This window comes from Pseudophryne corroboree, chromosome 8 (assembly GCF_028390025.1).
Source record: "Pseudophryne corroboree isolate aPseCor3 chromosome 8, aPseCor3.hap2, whole genome shotgun sequence".
Taxonomy (NCBI): Eukaryota; Metazoa; Chordata; class Amphibia; order Anura; family Myobatrachidae; genus Pseudophryne; species Pseudophryne corroboree.
In genome coordinates, this window is record NC_086451.1 from 19,951,839 (window position 1) to 19,970,651 (window position 18,813).

Below are 18,813 nucleotides of genomic sequence, written 5' to 3' on the forward strand. Positions count from 1 at the left end.
TTTTTGGAAGGGACATCCTGCGTGCCACTGCAGTGCCACTCCTAGATGGGCCCGGTGTTTGTGTCGGCCACTAGGGTCGCTTATCTTACTCACACAGCTACCTCATTGCGCCTCTTTTTTTCTTTGCATCATGTGCTGTTTGGGGAGGGTTTTTTGGAAGGGACATCCTGCGTGACACTGCAGTGCCACTCCTAGATGGGCCCGGTGTTTGTGTCGGCCACTAGGGTCGCTTATCTTACTCACACAGCTACCTCATTGCGCCTCTTTTTTTCTTTGCGTCATGTGCTGTTTGGGGAGGGTTTTTTGGAAGGGACATCCTGCGTGACACTGCAGTGCCACTCCTAGATGGGCCAGGTGTTTGTGTCGGCCACTAGGGTTGCTTAGCTTAGTCATCCAGCGACCTCGGTGCAAATTTTAGGACTAAAAATAATATTGTGAGGTGTGAGGTATTCAGAATAGACTGAAAATGAGTGTAAATTATGGTTTTTGAGGTTAATAATACTTTGGGATCAAAATGACCCCCAAATTCTATGATTTAAGCTGTTTTTTAGTGTTTTTTGAAAAAAAACACCCGAATCCAAAACACACCCGAATCCGACAAAAAAAATTCGGTGAGGTTTTGCCAAAACGCGGTCGAACCCAAAACACGGACGCGGAACCGAACCCAAAACCAAAACACAAAACCCGAAAAATTTCAAGTGCACATCTCTAGTTATAAGTGCCCTCCTCATCACCCACTATTATTTAGTTTGTTGGGTTGAGGAACTTTTTATGGATGTCTGGGTGCAGCTGATCCTGCTACTTTGAGTTTGTGCTGCATGAGTAATGGCAGGAGCAAGGCTGGCATGTGGGGATTATCTTGGACTGTCTCACGCTCCAGTGCTAGAACAGTTGGGACCCCGAGGGAAGATCCGGGTACCTGACCGAGAGGATAAAAGGAAGAGACTCTGGACCGTTAAGCATCTTCTGGCGGAGAGTGTGAGTCGCTGCGCAGAAACGGGACGACGGCAACAGGGACTCCGGCATCGTCAGCACATTCCGATTCAGCTCTCCTGCTCACCGGCTCTCACCCGGCTTTCAAAGGTAAGCGGCGGCTGAGACGGCCCTCCCATCCAGCGGTGAGCAGTAAGGCAGGCCAGCCAGCTCAGCCAGACAGAGGCGCAGACAGCCGAGGGCGGAGTGAGGAGGCTGCGCCCTCCTGGCCACGACTGCCCCGAGGGAGGAACCCTGACGCAGCCACAAATGCCCCCTGGCCTCGGACAGAGACATTGACAGCCGAGGGCGGAGTGAGGGGGCGGTGCCCTCCTGGCCATGACCGCCCCAAGCCATACACAGAGGGCTAACAGCTGAGGCAGAGTGAGCAGTGGAACAAAGGTGGGTAGCCTTGCGCTGCTGAATGCCCAAAAGAAAAGGGTACAGGAATTAGCTGTGCCAAATAGGCAGTACCAACAGGAGTCCAGCACCTGTCCCCACTAGGGAGTTTGAATGGCCAACACATCCCAGAAAGCCTTACATTCAGGTCCCATAGGGCGTAGAATACCTAGATAATCCTGAGCACCAGCTGGATAGGAGAGCACTTTCACTACGGTGGACAGATTTAACTCTTTTGGCCCAGGAGCCAGCCAGGGATTACAAGTAGGTTTGAACGAAGATCACACTAAATAACAGTGTAGAACTGACTACAGAGAGCCTCGACTTCGGGCAAATGACACTGTTATTAATCCACCAAAGCGGAGTTTACTCTAACAAATGTCCAGTTAATTAACCCATCGAGAACGCTAGTCACTGCCACAGGAAGACCCGAGGTAATTCTAGCCAAGAACTGATCCATTTGTTGGTACCACAAGGAACTAATCAGTTGTGCACCACCGACAGCGAGCTCAGATAGACTAAGGGTATTTACCTCGAGGTAAAATATTTGTACATCATTAGTTACCTCAATTTGATGTGTAGGCAATGCTTGCTAGTATAGAAACAATTAGAATGTTAAATTATATTCACTACGGATGTAATTGTTCATATATGTGTTAGGTTCCTGGTGCTCAGAACAAGGGAGATGTTATGAAGTGAGTCCAGAGCACCAGGACGTAACGCTGAGAAAGGGGAATGGAAAGGGAATAGCCCCTGGCGCCCTATCTCCGTTGTCTCGCCCGTGCTGTCAGTACACTCTTGCGAGACTATGGTTGCTTGAGCCCATGGCAGCCGCGTTTGAAAGGCGGATTACGTCTGCCCAACTTCGATGCCCCCTCAGGTCTTAATGAGAGACAAAGAGTGTACAGAGACAGGGTGATAACAAGGGGCCCTCTTACTGAAACAACCAAAGCCAGGGGCTACTAACTAGCCAAAAACTAAATGTATGTGCGGCTTGCAGCCAAAGGAAAAGAACAACAAAGGAAATGCTGACCACACGCCAACACAATACTTTTGTGTACCGGCGGTGACAGCATAAGCAGAACCCTCTGCCAAACACCAGTGACAGAAATAATAACGGAATACAGCGGCCTAGGCCAACGGACGCGGCAGAGCTGCTACTCACGGAACCCGTACGAATACTGCCAAATGAACAGGAACTCCCAATGCTGCTGATACAAACTCTCAGAACTGGTGGACAGGCAGAATCCCAAACGACAAACCGGTGGACACCAAGAAGCCAGAAACTTGACCAGGCCCAGGCAAAGCCACTGGACCTAAGGACAGGAATGCCTTACGGCAGGACACTGGATCAGACACAGGAATCGACACAGGGACTGACACAGGAGCTCAGGAACTAGCAGGAACCAAGCTCAGAACTCAAGCAGACTGGAAACCTAGAAATATCACCAGCGTCTGTGAATAGCACTGAGCCAGCATATAACAGAGAGGCCTAATTAATAATATCATGCAGCTGCCCTGTTGCATGACTCCAAACTGACAAGATGCAATTAGCAGCCAGGTGAGGCTGAACACATGGGAACAAGCTGCAATTACACAGACTCACCAGCGGCAGCAACCAAGAGTATTCTTAAACAGAGTAATGGGAAATCCTGGCCTTCAAGACAACTTATAAACATAAAATACCTAACTGACATGCAAAACAGGAATGAGCCACAGCCGTGGCTCATAACAGTACCCCCCCCCCTTGAGGAGGGGTCAAAGGACCCCAAAATACAGACTATCCAAAACAAGGGATACAAAAAAAACCTGACACACTGGTCTAACAGACACGAAAACAGAAACAAGCTGCAACAACAGCTTGTAACAGTGCCCTCCCCTTGACGGTGGCCACTGGACACAAGACAAGGAAAAAAAATATTTTTTTTTTATCAATGCAAGAGTCAGCAATATTTCTTTCTCTTCTTCTTCAACTTTTTACCCTGTGCCTGCTTGAAGACACCAGGAAAGGAAGACATCTCTGGCTCAAAATAATCTTCAAAAAATATATGTCGAGCAGTCAGACGATTCTTCTCTTTCCTACTAGAATGCTCAGGCACATAAAAAATCTCATCAGTTTCAGAATCTGAAAACAGACCATAGATTGGTTTAATTCCCCCAGATACTGAAACTTTAGGAGGAGAATTCCTGTGGGGTGAAGACAGGAAAGCACATCCATCAGCTATGGTAATAGGCTGTGACTTTTGTGCTGACTGGCTGGAGTGCTTCACTGTGACCAGGTCATTATAGACCTTCCTCGAGGCTGAGTCTTTCTGAACCCCACCTGGGGCAGTGACTTTCTGAACCCCACCCGGGGCAGTGACTTTCTGAACCCCACCTGGGGCAGTGACTTTCTGAACCCCACCCGGGGCAGTGACTTTCTGTACCCCACCCAGGGCAGTGACTTTCTGAACCCCACCCGGGGCAGTGACTTTCTGAATCCCACCCGGGGCAGTGACTTTCTGAACCCCACCCGGGGCAGTGGCCTTCGGGAATCCCGCTGGGGCAGTGGCCTTCGGGAACCCCGCTGGGGCAGTGGCCTTCGGGAACCCCGCTGGGGGAGTGGCCTTCAGGAACCCCGCTGGGGCAGTGGCCTTCGGGAACCCCGCTGGGGTCAGCACCTCGGATTCTTTTACTGGGACCAGGCTGTCGGCCTCCCTCACTGGGACCGGGCCACCAGTCTCCCTTACTGAATCGATAATTATCGAAACTTTTCCCGGGACTATGACCTCCGGGACTTTTGCTGAAGCTATAACCTTCAGACCCTCCACTAACGCTATGCTTTTTAAGTTCTTTCCTGGGGAAGCGACCTCTAGACCCTTCTTAGAGGCTGCGTCTCTCGAGACCCCACTTGGGGATATTACTTCAAATATCCCTTCTGGGGTTTTGCTTCTCGAGTTCCCTTCTAGAACTATGGTTTTAGATACCCTTTCTGGGGTTGCGCTTTTCAAGTCCCTACCTGGGGTAACAGCTTCTGAGACCCCTTCTGGTATGGACACCTGAGCTACAATATTTGATGTCCCTCTATAAGCTTGGGCATCGGGTACCGCTCCAGCACTCTGGGCATCGGGTACCGCTCCAGCACTCTGGGCATCAGGTACCGCACCAAGAACCTGAGCATCGGGCATCTCTCCAGGACCCTGGGCTATGGGCACCACTCCAGGATCCTGGGCTACGGGCACCACTCCAGGACCCTGGGCTACGGGCACCACTCCAGGACCCTGGGCTATGGGCACCACTCCAGGACCCTGGGCTACGGGCACCACTTCAGGACCCTGGGCTACGGGCACCACTCCAGGACCCTGGGCTACAGGCACCACTCCAGGACCCTGGGCTACGGGCACCACTCCAGGACCCTGGGCTACGGGCACCACTCCAGGACCCTGGGCTACGGGCACCACTCCAGGGGCTTGCAACTCTGCTTCAACAGGAACCTCAAGAGAGGAGAGAAACATTCTCTTTTGATTCCTGAATCTATAATGGGGCTCCCTTGCCCAAGGACCCCAATTATAGGACAGAGAGCTTTTTAGTGTGGGTTGTGTGACAAGTACCTCTGCCACAGTAGAGACAGGAGTAGGTCTTGTATTCTGACTCAACTTGGCCAGAGGGCAAGACTCGTCACCACACTTTGGCTTGCGCAACTCACAGGTCTGCGGATAGTGGCCTAAATCCCCACAATATAGGCATAAGTTTAAGTTTCTGCGACGCAGACGCTCCTCTTCTGAGAGCCTGGGCCGCAGAAAACTTTTAAACCTTTTCTCTTCAATTAAACCAGAGGATTCTCTTGTCACCATACTGTGAATAAGAGTCTCTTTAGAGATAGATGTACTCTCAACGACTTCTGGCAAGATGAGCAAGATTTTAGTCAGAAGGTTTTGCAGTTGCTTTAGGGATTGCTGCAAAACTTTTAGTTGCTCTGGTCTCAAAGCACTGAAAGCAGAGTTTAGGGCTGCGAGAGATGCCTGCAGGGCTTGCATAGTAGACATAGGAGGATTTAAAACTAGACAAGACAAGACAAGGCAAGACAAGGCAAGACTAGACAAGGCAAGACAAGACTGGAATTTTAAACTAGACAAGACAAGACTGAATTTTTAAACACCGGACTGGATTCTGCACACTAGTTTCTAGACAGGACTGGATTCTAAACACCGGATTGGATTCTGCATACTGAATTCTAGACAGGACTGGATTCTAAACACCGGACTGGGTTTAGCACACTGAATTCTAGACAGGACTGGATTCTAAACACCGGACTGGGTTCAGCACACTGAATTCTAGACAGGACTGGATTCTAGACTAGACACTGGACTTGGCCAAAAAAGAAAAAAAGTTTTATTTCTTTTTTGTGGTATGGCTGGTGATAATGTTAGGTTCCTGGTGCTCAGAACAAGGGAGATGTTATGAAGTGAGCCCAGAGCACCAGGACGTAATGCTGAGAAAGGGGAATGGAAAGGGAATAGCCCCATGCGCCCTATCTCCGTTGTTTCGCCCGTGCTGTCAGTACACTCTTGCGAGACTATGGTTGCTTGAGCTCATGGCAGCCGCGTTTGAAGGGCGGATTACGTCTGCCCAACTTCGATGCCCCCTCAGGTCTTAATGAGAGACAAAAAGACAGGGTGATAACAAGGGGCCCTCTTACTGAAACAACCAAAGCCAGGGGCTACTAACTAGCCAAAAACTAAATGTATGTGCGGCTTGCTGCCAAAGGAAAAGAACAACAAAGAAAATGCTGACCACACGCCGACACAATACTTTTGTGTACCGACTGTGACAGTATAAGCAGAACCCTCTGCAAAACACCAGTGACAGAAATAATAACGGAATACAGCGGCCTAGGCCGATGGACGCGGCAGAGCCGCTACTCACATAACCGGTACCAATACTGGCAAACGGACAGGAACTCCCAATGCTGCTGACACAGACTCTCAGAACTGGTGGACAGGCAGAATCCCAAACGACAAACCGGTGGACACCAAGAAGCCAGAAACTTGACCAGGCACAGGCAAAGCCACTGGACCTAAGGACAGGAACGCCTCACGGCAGGACATGGGATCAGACACAGGAATCGACACAGGGGCCAGACACAGGAGCTCAGGAACTAGCAGGAACCAAGCTCAGAACTCAAGCAGACTGGAAACCTAGAAATATCACCAGCGTCTGTGAATAGCACTGAGCCAGCATATAACAGAGAGGCCTAATTAATAATTTTCATGCAGCTGCCCTGTTGCATGACTCCAAACTGACAAGATGCAATTAGCAGCCAGGTGAGGCTGAACACATGGGAACAAGCTGCAATTACACAGACTCACCAGCGGCAGCAACCAAGAGTATTCTTAAACAGAGCAATGGGAAATCCTGGCATGCAAAACAACTTATAAACATAAAATACCTAACTGACATGCAAAACAGGAATGAGCCACAGCCGTGGCTCATAACAATATGATAACTTACCCTTTTTCTCAAAGCAAACAAGAAGGGACCCCACACGTTCCAGAATAATAAAAAGTTGACTATTCTGTTCCGAGTACGAGCATTAGATCATTAGTAGAGTATTTAGTAAGGAGATAACTGTATTTGATGCTCAGGTGGAATATGCTTCCGGGGACAGCTGTGGCGGAACGCCAATAAGGTAAACATTAAGTGAAAGCCTGATAAACGATAGATATTATGACATTGCCTTCCAACCCCCTAACAATAATCAGATACCGGGTTATACTGACAAGGTACGTACCTCGCCCGCGTATTACACAGTGTCTGTGTATACTGTATATATGTGTGAGTGTGTATGTGTATAATGTATGTACAGTATGTGTGTGTGTTTGTATATATATGTGTCTGTTGTGTGTGTGTGTGTGTGTGTGTGTGTGTGTGTGTATGTGTGACTGCTGCATAATGTGTGTAAGCGTCACTGGTACAGGGGGCATTACGTATGTAAGCGGCACTGGTACAGAGTGCGTTACGTGTGTAAGCATCACTGGTACAGGGGGCATTACGTGTGTAAGCGGTACTGGTACAGAGGGCATTACATGTGTAAGCGGTACTGGTACAGAGGGCGTTACGTGTGTAAGTGGTACTGGTACAGGGGGGCATTACGTGTGTAAGCGGCACTGGTACAGGGGGCATTACGTGTGTAAGCGTCACTGGTACAGGGGGCATTACGTGTGTAAGCGTCACTGGTAAAGGGGGCGTTACATGTGTAAGCGTCTCTGGTACAAGGGGCATTACATGTGTAAGTGTCTCTACTACATGGGTCATTATGTGCGCTGTGCATTTGTAAAGTATGCGAGGGTGCAAATTTATAGTTTGTTCGCTTCTCCCCCAATCAGCAGTGGACTGGGTGTGATAGACCTGCCACTAACCCAATGAGAGCTCGTAGCCACGCCCAGCGTTAGAGACCCAGGCACAGAATCACAGGGCTATTATATAGCAGATATATATATATATATATATATCATGCAATATGACCCGGCACTCCATACGCTCCCCAGCGTTAAGGAAACCTTGCCCCCGTGCCTTCACCTCCTGGAAGAATCCCTTCTATATCGATAGCAATGAGAGCGGCACTGGGAGTCGTGATCAGCAAAATTAAGAAATCAAGTGCTTTTATTCAATCTACGTTTCGGGGACGCAGCCCCTTCGTCAGGATAAATTAAATGACAATAATCAGTGTTTAAATATTTGTGCAAACAGAGGTTACTCACCGCCTCCAGCCGTCGCGCCGCCCGGGTGCCGGATCTGACGTCACTCCCCTCACAGGAAGTGTCGCGTCACCGGTCCGTCTAGCCAGCGTTCTCGGGCTGTGGGATACATGCAACCATGACAACGTAAACAACTAATGTGATAACTCAAAAAACGCAAAAAATAAAGTGCAAATCATACATTCCTAATTGTCATTGTTACATATGTGTAATCAATTGATATCAAAACCATAATAGTGGTGCTCATTGAAATAACAGTCCCTTACACTATTAAGAACATGGTAAACTGCTGTATATATATTTTAATAAGCTGTACCTCATCTAAGTAGTACACTAAATAATGAATACGTGTCACTTTTAATGAAACATGCAAAGGCTGGGAGACAACTACTAATCTCATTTTACACCTACTAAGGATATATATACAGCAGTTTACCATGTTCTTAATAGTGTAAGGGACTGTTATTTCAATGAGCACCACTATTATGGTTTTGATATCAATTGATTACACATATGTAACAATGACAATTAGGAATGTATGATTTGCACTTTATTTTTTGCGTTTTTTGAGTTATCACATTAGTTGTTTACGTTGTCATGGTTGCATGTATCCCACAGCCCGAGAACGCTGGCTAGACGGACCGGTGACGCGACACTTCCTGTGAGGGGAGTGACGTCAGATCCGGCACCCGGGCGGCGCGACGGCTGGAGGCGGTGAGTAACCTCTGTTTGCACAAATATTTAAACACTGATTATTGTCATTTAATTTATCCTGACGAAGGGGCTGCGTCCCCGAAACGTAGATTGAATAAAAGCACTTGATTTCTTCATTTTGCTGATCACGACTCCCAGTGCCGCTCTCATTGCTATCGATATAGAAGGGATTCTTCCAGGAGGTGAAGGCACGGGGGCAAGGTTTCCTTAACGCTGGGGAGCGTATGGAGTGCCGGGTCATATTGCATGATATATTAATCCAAGGACACTGATGCTACAGGACCCTGAGCTTGGACCAAGGCACCCAGGTATACCCATTAACCACTCGCAGGAGGTTTTTAAAGCACCAGCACTTTATACTCAGCACTGTTTTGCACTTTAATCAGCACTTTCGACTGCACGTTTATCAGTGTGCTCATGATGACAAGCCCTAACGATGTAGCTGCGGAGGGAGCAACCCGATTTTTACACTGTGACACATATGAAACACTAAGCTTTTCTGAGGCAGAGGCGGAAAGCATATTAAGCAAGGAAACAGTATTTGATGCTGATATTGCTAAATCTGGTGAGGATACCTTTAAAGAACTGCTAAAGCTCCGGAAAGGGAGATAGATTTTATGTACCACGCTATCACCTTGTCAGATTATTACAGAGCGAAGCAAATCCCACGTGGATTTAGGATCCACAACATGCCGACTATAGGCCGCTATGATTTAAATTTTTGCAAGAAATGGATAGCGGTACTTAATAAGTGCTCTATGGACTTGTTACTGCTTGTGATCGAAGAGTCCACTCGTGAGTTAACACTCACAAGAAACAAGATAGCTCTTTTCCAGAATGAGAATAATCTGGATACAGCACCAGTCCCTGACTGGCTGAGCAAACTTGCTGATGAAGTGGAACAATATAAATTAAATCTGATCAAATTTAAAAAGCAGAAGAGGATTAAAGTTCAGCAATATCATCATACGGCAGGCTGATAAGGGTGGGGGTATAGTGGTACTAGACACGGTGAAGTATAAAAATGAATGTGAACGTCTATTATCTGATAAATCCACATATGCTATGTTATCTAGAGATCCAACCAATGTTTTTAAGAAGGAGTTGGAGGGTATGCTAAAACATGCTGTGGATAATGGAATTATTTCAGTAGGTGTGAGTAAAACACTGTGTGCAGACTGCCCGGTGGTTCCTGTATTTTATGAGATCCCCAAAATCCATAAAGATGCAGTGAATCCACCGGGGAGGCCTATAATCTCGTCCAGAGGGTCACTTTGTGAAGTAATTTCTGTTTTTTGTGACAGCTATTTACAACCGTGCATTCAAAATACAACAACGCACCTTAAAGATACTTCAGCCCTGTTGCGTCTACTTGAGAATATAGGGACATTACCCCAAGATACTACACTAGCATCTATTGATGTGTCTAGCCTGTACACCTGCATCCCACATGGGGCCGGTGTACAGGCTGTTAGACATCTAATAACCAACAATCCACATTACATTGGCCCAGACATTGAATTTTTCTTATCACTTTTAGAGTTTACACTGGTACATAATTATTTCATGTACGATGGGAAGTTTTATATTCAATGTACCGGTTGTGCCATGGGGTCGGCTGTGGCCCCGGCATTTGCCAATGCTTATATGTGGGAACTAGAAAGATAACTTTTTTTACAGGACACTACTGTCACGTCACAAATATGCTTGTACCAACGCTATATAGATGACGTTTTGATTTTTTGGGGAGGCCCTAAAAATAATTTGATTGATTTAATTGATCATCATAACTCCACACTAAGTCCCATTAAATTTACAGTAGAGACAGATGATACACAGATTAATTTCTTGGATGTATGTATCACAGTCACAGAAGGAAAAATAAGTACCAAGATGTACACCAAGGTGACAGATAGAAACAACTTGTTAAGATTTGATAGTTTTCACCCAAAAGCAACTGTTCGGGGTTTACCATATTCCCAATTCCTAAGGGTATGCTGCATTACTAACGTAGTGGCTGACCGTGATAAACAGTTGGAATTAATGACCACCAAATTCAGAGAAAGGGGCTATCCCAGTGAACTCCTAGAACAGGCCAAGCATAAAGCCCTAGGGAAAACGAGGCAGCAATTACTGACCCTTAAACCACAAAAACAACTTAGAGGCAGGATACCTTGGGTCACCCAATTTAGTACCAGCAGTAAACAAATAGCCAATAGTACTAAATTAATATGGTCTATAGTGGCGACTGATAAGGAGCTGGGTGAAGTATACCAGTCTAGGCTTCTCAATAGCTACTCCAAGGGAAGGAGTATCAGGGACTATGTGGTGAAAACGGACTTATCTAAGTTTGGTAAAGAACATCCTAGTAAAAACTTCTTGAAACGCAAAAATGGCTGCTTTAAGTGCAGTGGATGTACCACGTGCAGCTATTTGTCTCCAGGAGATTTTTTTCTGCATCCACATACGGGGAAGAGATATAGCATTAAACACCCACTATCTTGTGACTCAAAATTTGTAGTGTATATGTTGACATGCCCTTGTGGGTTAACATATATCGGTAAAACCGATTGTGCATTTAAAACAAGAATGGTGCAACATCGTTATGCCATTCGGGAGGCTTATAAAGCAGGGACAAGTGACCAACCAGTGGCTCGCCACTTTGTAGCAGCCAAACATGGCATGGCCACCCTGCGTTATAAGATTATTGATCAGGTCCCACCGTCGTTATGGGGAGGGGATCGATCAAAAAAATTGCTGCAGATTGAGGCCAAGTGGATTTCAACCCTTAATACAGTACATCCTAAGGGTTTAAATGAGATGTTGAGTCTGAAATGTTTTTTATAAGCAGCTCCAGAGTCACCTTCACCCGTAGTTCCACACGTCTAGATCCGTGTGGAGGTATTTGGTTAAATCTTTACATGTCATACAAAGTTGTGAATATTAGTATTAACATTTTCTGGTGTAAGGAAAAAGCAGGGACTAGCAGTCACCCGAGATCCTTAGTACGTGTAAAATGAGATTAGTAGTTGTCTCCCAGCCTTTGCATGTTTCATTAAAAGTGACACGTATTCATTATTTAGTGTACTACTTAGATGAGGTACAGCTTATTAAAATATATATACAGCAGTTTACCATGTTCTTAATAGTGTAAGGGACTGTTATTTCAATGAGCACCACTATTATGGTTTTGATATCAATTGATTACACATATGTAACAATGACAATTAGGAATGTATGATTTGCACTTTATTTTTTGCGTTTTTTGAGTTATCACATTAGTTGTTTACGTTGTCATGGTTGCATGTATCCCACAGCCCGAGAACGCTGGCTAGACGGACCGGTGACGCGACACTTCCTGTGAGGGGAGTGACGTCAGATCCGGCACCCGGGCGGCGCGACGGCTGGAGGCGGTGAGTAACCTCTGTTTGCACAAATATTTAAACACTGATTATTGTCATTTAATTTATCCTGACGAAGGGGCTGCGTCCCCGAAACGTAGATTGAATAAAAGCACTTGATTTCTTCATTTTGCTGATCACGACTCCCAGTGCCGCTCTCATTGCTATCGATATATATATATATATATATATATATATTTCCAAAAAACAGACGGCACTCAGAGGCTTGAAGAAACAAGTATACAAAGCTGTATTAGAGATCGACGTTTCGGGGTACAACCCCCTTTCTCAAGATTACATCACAGCATAACAGACATAACGTTATTCAAGCCTCTGAGTGCTGTCTGTTTTTTGGGACTTGTACATTATTTTCTGGATGGAGCACCTGAGCCCTAATTATTTAATTACCTGAGTGACGGCTGCCTGTGGACATTTTATATATAAATATATATATATATATATATATATTAGAGATGAGCGGGTTCGGTTCTACTCGGATTTACCCAAATCTCCTTATTGGCTATCAGACGTCTCGTGTTTTGGATAGCCAAAAAGAAAAATCCAGAAAATAAGAAGTGGCGATATTTCTGGCGTAAAGGACCGAGTAAATCCGAAATACAGTAGGCACGCTCCAAAATTCTTTCAAATGTGTATCAAGGTATTTTTTTTATATATTATACTCACAAGGTTACAGATGGAAGGTTTCATATCATATGCATGTGGATAGGATAGCAATGTTTTGGTCCCTCAGGTCACGCATGTCACCATGTTACGCCAACAACATAATTATATAGCAGTAATCACAGCGGAAGTCACATACCTGTTCCCTAGATGCCTTTTATATGCCCCCGCCAGTGAGAACAGCGTGGTGTCCGCTGTACATTCCACTGCTGCCGGGTCACCGGCGTGCGTTCCACCGCCGCATGTGTAATCCCAGAAGTACACACTACTTCTAATTTAACAACATTACCTAGAAAGTTCAAAAGGCGCTAAATAGCGCACTTATTCCAAAGACTGTTTAGACCAATTTGTCCATATCAAAACCATACTAATGGAATCAATCAACACATTATATAATCATTATATTACTAAGTCTGAATTTTCTTATTCGGACAGTTGCGTCCCTTCCGTTTCCTAGGCAACGGGACTACGTACAATTCATCACAGCATTACATATAGTCAATCCAAAACCAACTCCCTCCTAATGATTGACACCACAGGTATCCAATGGCATGCCTGTTATATAATAAGACCCAATAATCAACTCATCCGCCGTCAAATAGTAAATACTTGATATCTATGCTGTAAACCCACTAATGAGGGGGCATCCGGGGGCATTCCAGGGATAACACAATTTTCATTCATACAAAAACACATTTCATAATTGAAATAAACAAATTAAACACACTATTATACTGTAAGTGAACAGAGCGACGACATGCACACACACGCACACAGTCACGCGGCCCACCCTTACTTAATGCTGTGAACAGGGCCGTAACTAGGTGTGTGCGGAGGGGGCACCGCACATAGCGCTGCAGGGTAGGAGGCGCTGTTGGCGGCTCTTGTCAATTATCTGTTTTCATTGCTTTCACTTGCAGCTTCCCCTCTTCTGACTGTCCCTCTCTCCTGCCCTGACCCCTTCTGTCACTGTACAACATTCATGAACTCAATTTGAGATTTCTTTGTTATTCGGTCACACTGTCCTTTATTACATTTCAAGATGCTGATATACGCGGGTTTCAAACCCATTGCCTGTGAAATTGCAGTCAGACAATCTATTCATTGAGCGATCTGCCCTTGCATAGAAATGTAGATAATTCTAAACTAGAGAATTCTAACTATTTGAAAATAACCTTGTAATTTGTGAAAAAATGATCATCATTGCGGCTGAATGTTATGCACACCAGTGCCTGCAGGAATGTACTGGTGTCTGAACTGTTATGCACACCAGTGCCTGCAGGAATGTACTGGTGTCTGAACTGTTATGCACACCAGTGCCTGCAGGAATGTACTGGTGTCTGAACGGATAGGGATGCAAAACAAATTAACTCACAGACAGACTGGGGAATATGACATTACGGACACAGGTGATAGGGTAACAAAATAAACACAAAGTGAACAGAGAAGCCCAGAGGCTAAGAAACTGGGTGTCTCCCTAGTATTAGGAATGCTCAGATGGAAAAAGCAAGATGTTGTGTTTTAATACGTAGAGAACCCGAAATGCTGTTGCTAAGGGCAACAGCAAAACCCTAAAGGGTTACCAACGGGTGTGGCAGTAAACTCCTTGGTCAGAGATGGAATGATAGACACAAGGAGAGTCTCCACAATCCTAATCCTCACTTGCAGTGCACAGGTTCATCTCACTGCCACTAAACTGACACCAGAACACCTTGCACAGTGAGACAGGATTTAGGCAGGCAAGTCTGAGAATACAGCCGCAAACTTGCTAAGTTCACAGAGTAGCAAAAGAACCCCAGCAAGTTAAACGACTGACTCCAGTCTTACTGCTAGGTCTGGATTGGCAGAGTGTAGTACCAAATCCCCAGGCCTATTTGTAGTAAGCAACAACAAATACAAAGCTACATAGTACTGGCTAACTTTCAGGAACTAACTAACCAACAAAGATTCAGCAGCATCTGCTTAACCTGAGAAGAGGCCTTATATAGCAGGTGCTGTTCACGCCCCACTCAGACCTCACAGACTGTGAGCACAAAAACCAGCACCGGATCCCCTGCCGTGCACAGAGCCTGTAACCACTGCACAGCGAAAGACCCGAACCGGAGTATCAGCTGCGATTAGGTTACTCCGCTAGCACTTGTCTCCCGGTTGCCATGACGACGTAGCAGCACAGGGCAGGAGACCCTAACACTGAACAGATCTATGTAGTGTGTGGCTGCAAGGGATTGGATGTATGCCACCACAAGAAGCACAGCCAGGCCCGTCAGTGTTTTGCTGCTGCTGAGGCCCTGGAACGATCAATACTGGTGGTTTTAATGGTTGCAGAGCGAGTTCTAATTTGGACCCGGGCAGTGTTGGGCTCTTCCGGGTTTCTCAGATGTGGCTCAGACATAACCTATGGAGAAGCTGCAACAAACATGACATCCTAGGACATGCAACTGCATCATCAGGAGAACAAATTGACAGAATAGGAGAGGACTGGGTTAAACCTCAGCTACTCTGGGGGGCAGGACGGTAAGGCATTATGAGAGTTTATGGTTAGCCAATAGGAATGAATGTTGGGGGTAGGTGGAAAGCGTTCTTAAGCCTGGTAAAGGGGCTGGGTCAGCCTCTTTTGCTTTTATCGTCCCACCCTCCCTCCCTGCTGGTGGTGTTTGTTTTTTATGCTATTGCGTTGGCTATTTCCGTGATGTGGATTGTCACGGTTTGGTTGTGGCGGGAAAGAACGGCAAGTTAACTTTTGTTGTATTAAAGAGTGGATTGGAGGTCGTTTGGTGGTTGATTTTTAGGTGCGCTCTCCTTCGCTGACTGGTATTACATCTGCTGGACCGCCTTCATGGGTGGCAGCCTCATCACCTTCACGGGTGGGTAGTCAGGATGGAGGTTGAGCGGATATCTATTGTTTGTTGGAAGGTTTACGTCAGTTTTTTATAAGATAGTTTTTGTTCATGGGATAGGTTTGTTTTAGCCGTTCTTTCTGGCCACCATACTTTAGTTTAATTATTCACCAGTTAATGGTTCACTTAAATAAATAGCTAACAATTTCTGCCAAATTCAAGTCTCCGTGTCTTTATTTATTATAATTAAGTGTTAAGATGTTATGGTTATGTTACGGACAATGCTCAGACTGTATGAGGTTTATGCATCACCATTATATTTCAATGTGACTTGCCAATATTTAAATCTTGTTCAGTGTGCCGCGAGTTGTAAAAGGTTGAAAATCTCTGGGTTATAGGTTTGAATCCTGGGTATGGCAGTATATTGAAATGTGTTGTTTAATAAAGGGTATTGTAACTGAATAACAACAAGCTCTCAAGTTAAGTGCATTAATGTGGTATAATTGTGACCAAATCCATTTTCTTGCAGTGCTCTATACATGTGTGTATATACTGTGGGACAGGACCGTAACTACCTGTGTGCCAGGTGCGCCTGGCACACAGCGCAATTGCCCTGAGGGCGCAACGGCCAGCGGCATGTAATGAGTCAAATTGACTCATTACATGCCGCCTCTGCTGTGTGCGCCGTGCGCCGCCGCGCTGTGGAGAGAGAGCAGCACCGGGCAGCGGAGGAGGAGGAGGGAGGGGGACTGGAGCTGCAGCAGCACAATGTAATTGGTTGTAAGCGCCGCTGCAGCAGTCCCCTCTCCTTCCGTATTGCCTGCCCGGTGCTGCTGTGGATGCTGGCATGCAGTTCCTTCATCCCAGCATCCACAGCAGCGCCGGCCAGCCAATACGGAAGGAGAGGGGAGTGCTGCAGCAGCGCTTACTACCAATGAAATAGCGCTGCTGCGGCTCCAGTCCCCCTCCCTCCTCCTCCTTCTCCCCTGCCTCCGGAGCTGCCAGCACGAGGAGCCTGACTGCCAGCGGGAGAGATAGAAAGTATCTCTCTCTCTCTCTCTCTCTCTCTCTCTCTGTCTCTCTCTCTCTGTATCTTGTCTGCCTTTTATGTGTAAAAAGGGGGACTGGCTGCCGTTATGTGTAAAAATGGGGGCGATGTCTGCCGCAATGTGTAAAAAGGGATGCTGTCTGTCGTTATGTGTAAAAATGGGGACTGTGCCTGCCGCAATGTGTAAAAAGGGTGACTGGCTGCTGTTATGTGTAAAAAGGGGGACTGTGCCTGCCGCAATGTGTAAAAAGGGACGCTGTCTGCCGTTATGTGTAAAAATGGGGACTGTGCCTGCCGTAATGTGTAAAAAAAGGGACGCTGTCTGCCGTAATGTGTAAAAAGGGGGGCGCTGTCTGCCGTAATGTGTAAAAAGGGGACGCTGTCTGCTGCAATGTGTAAAAAGGGGGGCGCTGTCTGCCGTTATGTTTAAAAAGGGATGCTGTCTGTCGTTATGTGTAAAAATGGGGACTGTGCCTGCCGCAATGTGTAAAAAGGGTGACTGGCTGCTGTTATGTGTAAAAAGGGGGACTGTGCCTGCCGTAATGTGTAAAAAAAGGGACGCTGTCTGCCGTAATGTGTAAAAAGGGGACGCTGTCTGCTGCAATGTGTAAAAAGGGGGGCGCTGTCTGCCGTTATGTTTAAAAAGGGGACGCTGGAGACTTCCGGTTCCGGCACTGCATGGAGTGACACACTGTTTGGAAGCTCCGGTGCCTGCAACCACTAAACACCTTCATATCGCCCGTTCTGGGCGTCCACTGAGCGGTCTTTCCTACCTGCCCGCTCCCCGTACCTTCGGCCCCCCTCTATGGACCGATTTCTCGCTCCCACAATGCAGGGAAAGCCTCCACGTGCCAAATCTGAAAGCCGCGGCTCAGCTTCTAAAATGGCCGCCGCGGCTTCTCTGGACGCCGGACCTCGTGCGGCGGCTACCTCCGCTCCTCCCCTGGTCTCTCCTTCCCTTCCAGGGTCCGCTGCCTCAGGTTCCTCGCTGCCCTCCTCCATCCCTGGGCATCCCTTGTCCTATGAGGATATTGTTAGAGCGGTGAAAGAGACTGTCCAGCCCTTATTTCAAGAACAGGCATAGCTGCATGCTGCTGCGTTACAGCAAGCTGTCCTAGATATTAAAAGCCAGTATAAACAACTATCCAAGCGTGTTCTACAAGTGGAGCATACTGCTGGTGAAAATTTTCAACAAATCGCTGAACTTTCCGACATCTCTGCTAAACTGCAGAAATCAGAAAACATGGGGGTATATTTACTAAGCTCCCGATTTTGACCGTGATGGCGTTTTTTCTTCTAAGTGGCATCTCGGTCATTTACTAAACAGTAATCACGGCAGTGATGAGGCCATTCGTATTTTTTTCCTAGTCCAAGTGAAAAATTACGAATGAATACACCATCGGTCAAATTACGCCTGTTTAGATGTGAATCTCGGTCATTTACTAACCATTCGTAATTGTATTTGCTGCCGCGAAAATGCTTTCGCGGCCGCGAAAAATTACGATTCGCATTTTTTTCCTAAAAAAAAACGCGCCAGCCTTTGAAAACCGCGTTTACATGTGAACTTAATTATCCATTACTCACACCTGATTTTTTGGGCCTATAAAAGTGTTTCAGGCACATTCTGAACTACTCTCACTCTGAAATGGCGGCTGTAGTGTGTGGCAATGGTTTTTTGTTGGCTGTGGGATACGTTAGACTGCTCCATGAGGCTTCCAGGAATCAGGACCAGGTAAGTGAACATGGCCAACAGGTTGTCCAGGTACCGCGGAGGCTGCGCCAGCCTCGTTTTTTTAGAGGGCGTTTAAACTTAAATGCATTGTCCGATGATAGGGTCATACAGATGTTCCGCCTAAATAGAAACAACATTTTCCACCTGTATGACCTTGTCAAACTGGGCATAGACCCTGAGACAGCACGCTCTCGCTCTGTCTCAGGCCTACACAAACTCCTGGCTGTGTTACACTTTATGGCTACTGGGAGCTTCCAGGCTGTGGCAGGCGACGTGATTGGGATCTCACAGC

General features: G+C 46.5%; 1 protein-coding gene and 1 long non-coding RNA gene across 5 annotated transcripts in view; one reads left to right on the top strand and one right to left on the bottom strand.

The window, feature by feature from the left end:
* LOC134948168 (ficolin-2-like) overlaps window positions 1-18,813 on the bottom strand; it is a 625,934-nt gene that overhangs the window by 497,158 nt on the left and 109,963 nt on the right. The window lies entirely within an intron of this gene.
* The window catches only part of LOC134948171 (uncharacterized), a 102,452-nt gene that overhangs the window by 77,300 nt on the left and 6,339 nt on the right, over window positions 1-18,813 (top strand). The gene's annotated exons all lie outside the window — the stretch shown is intronic.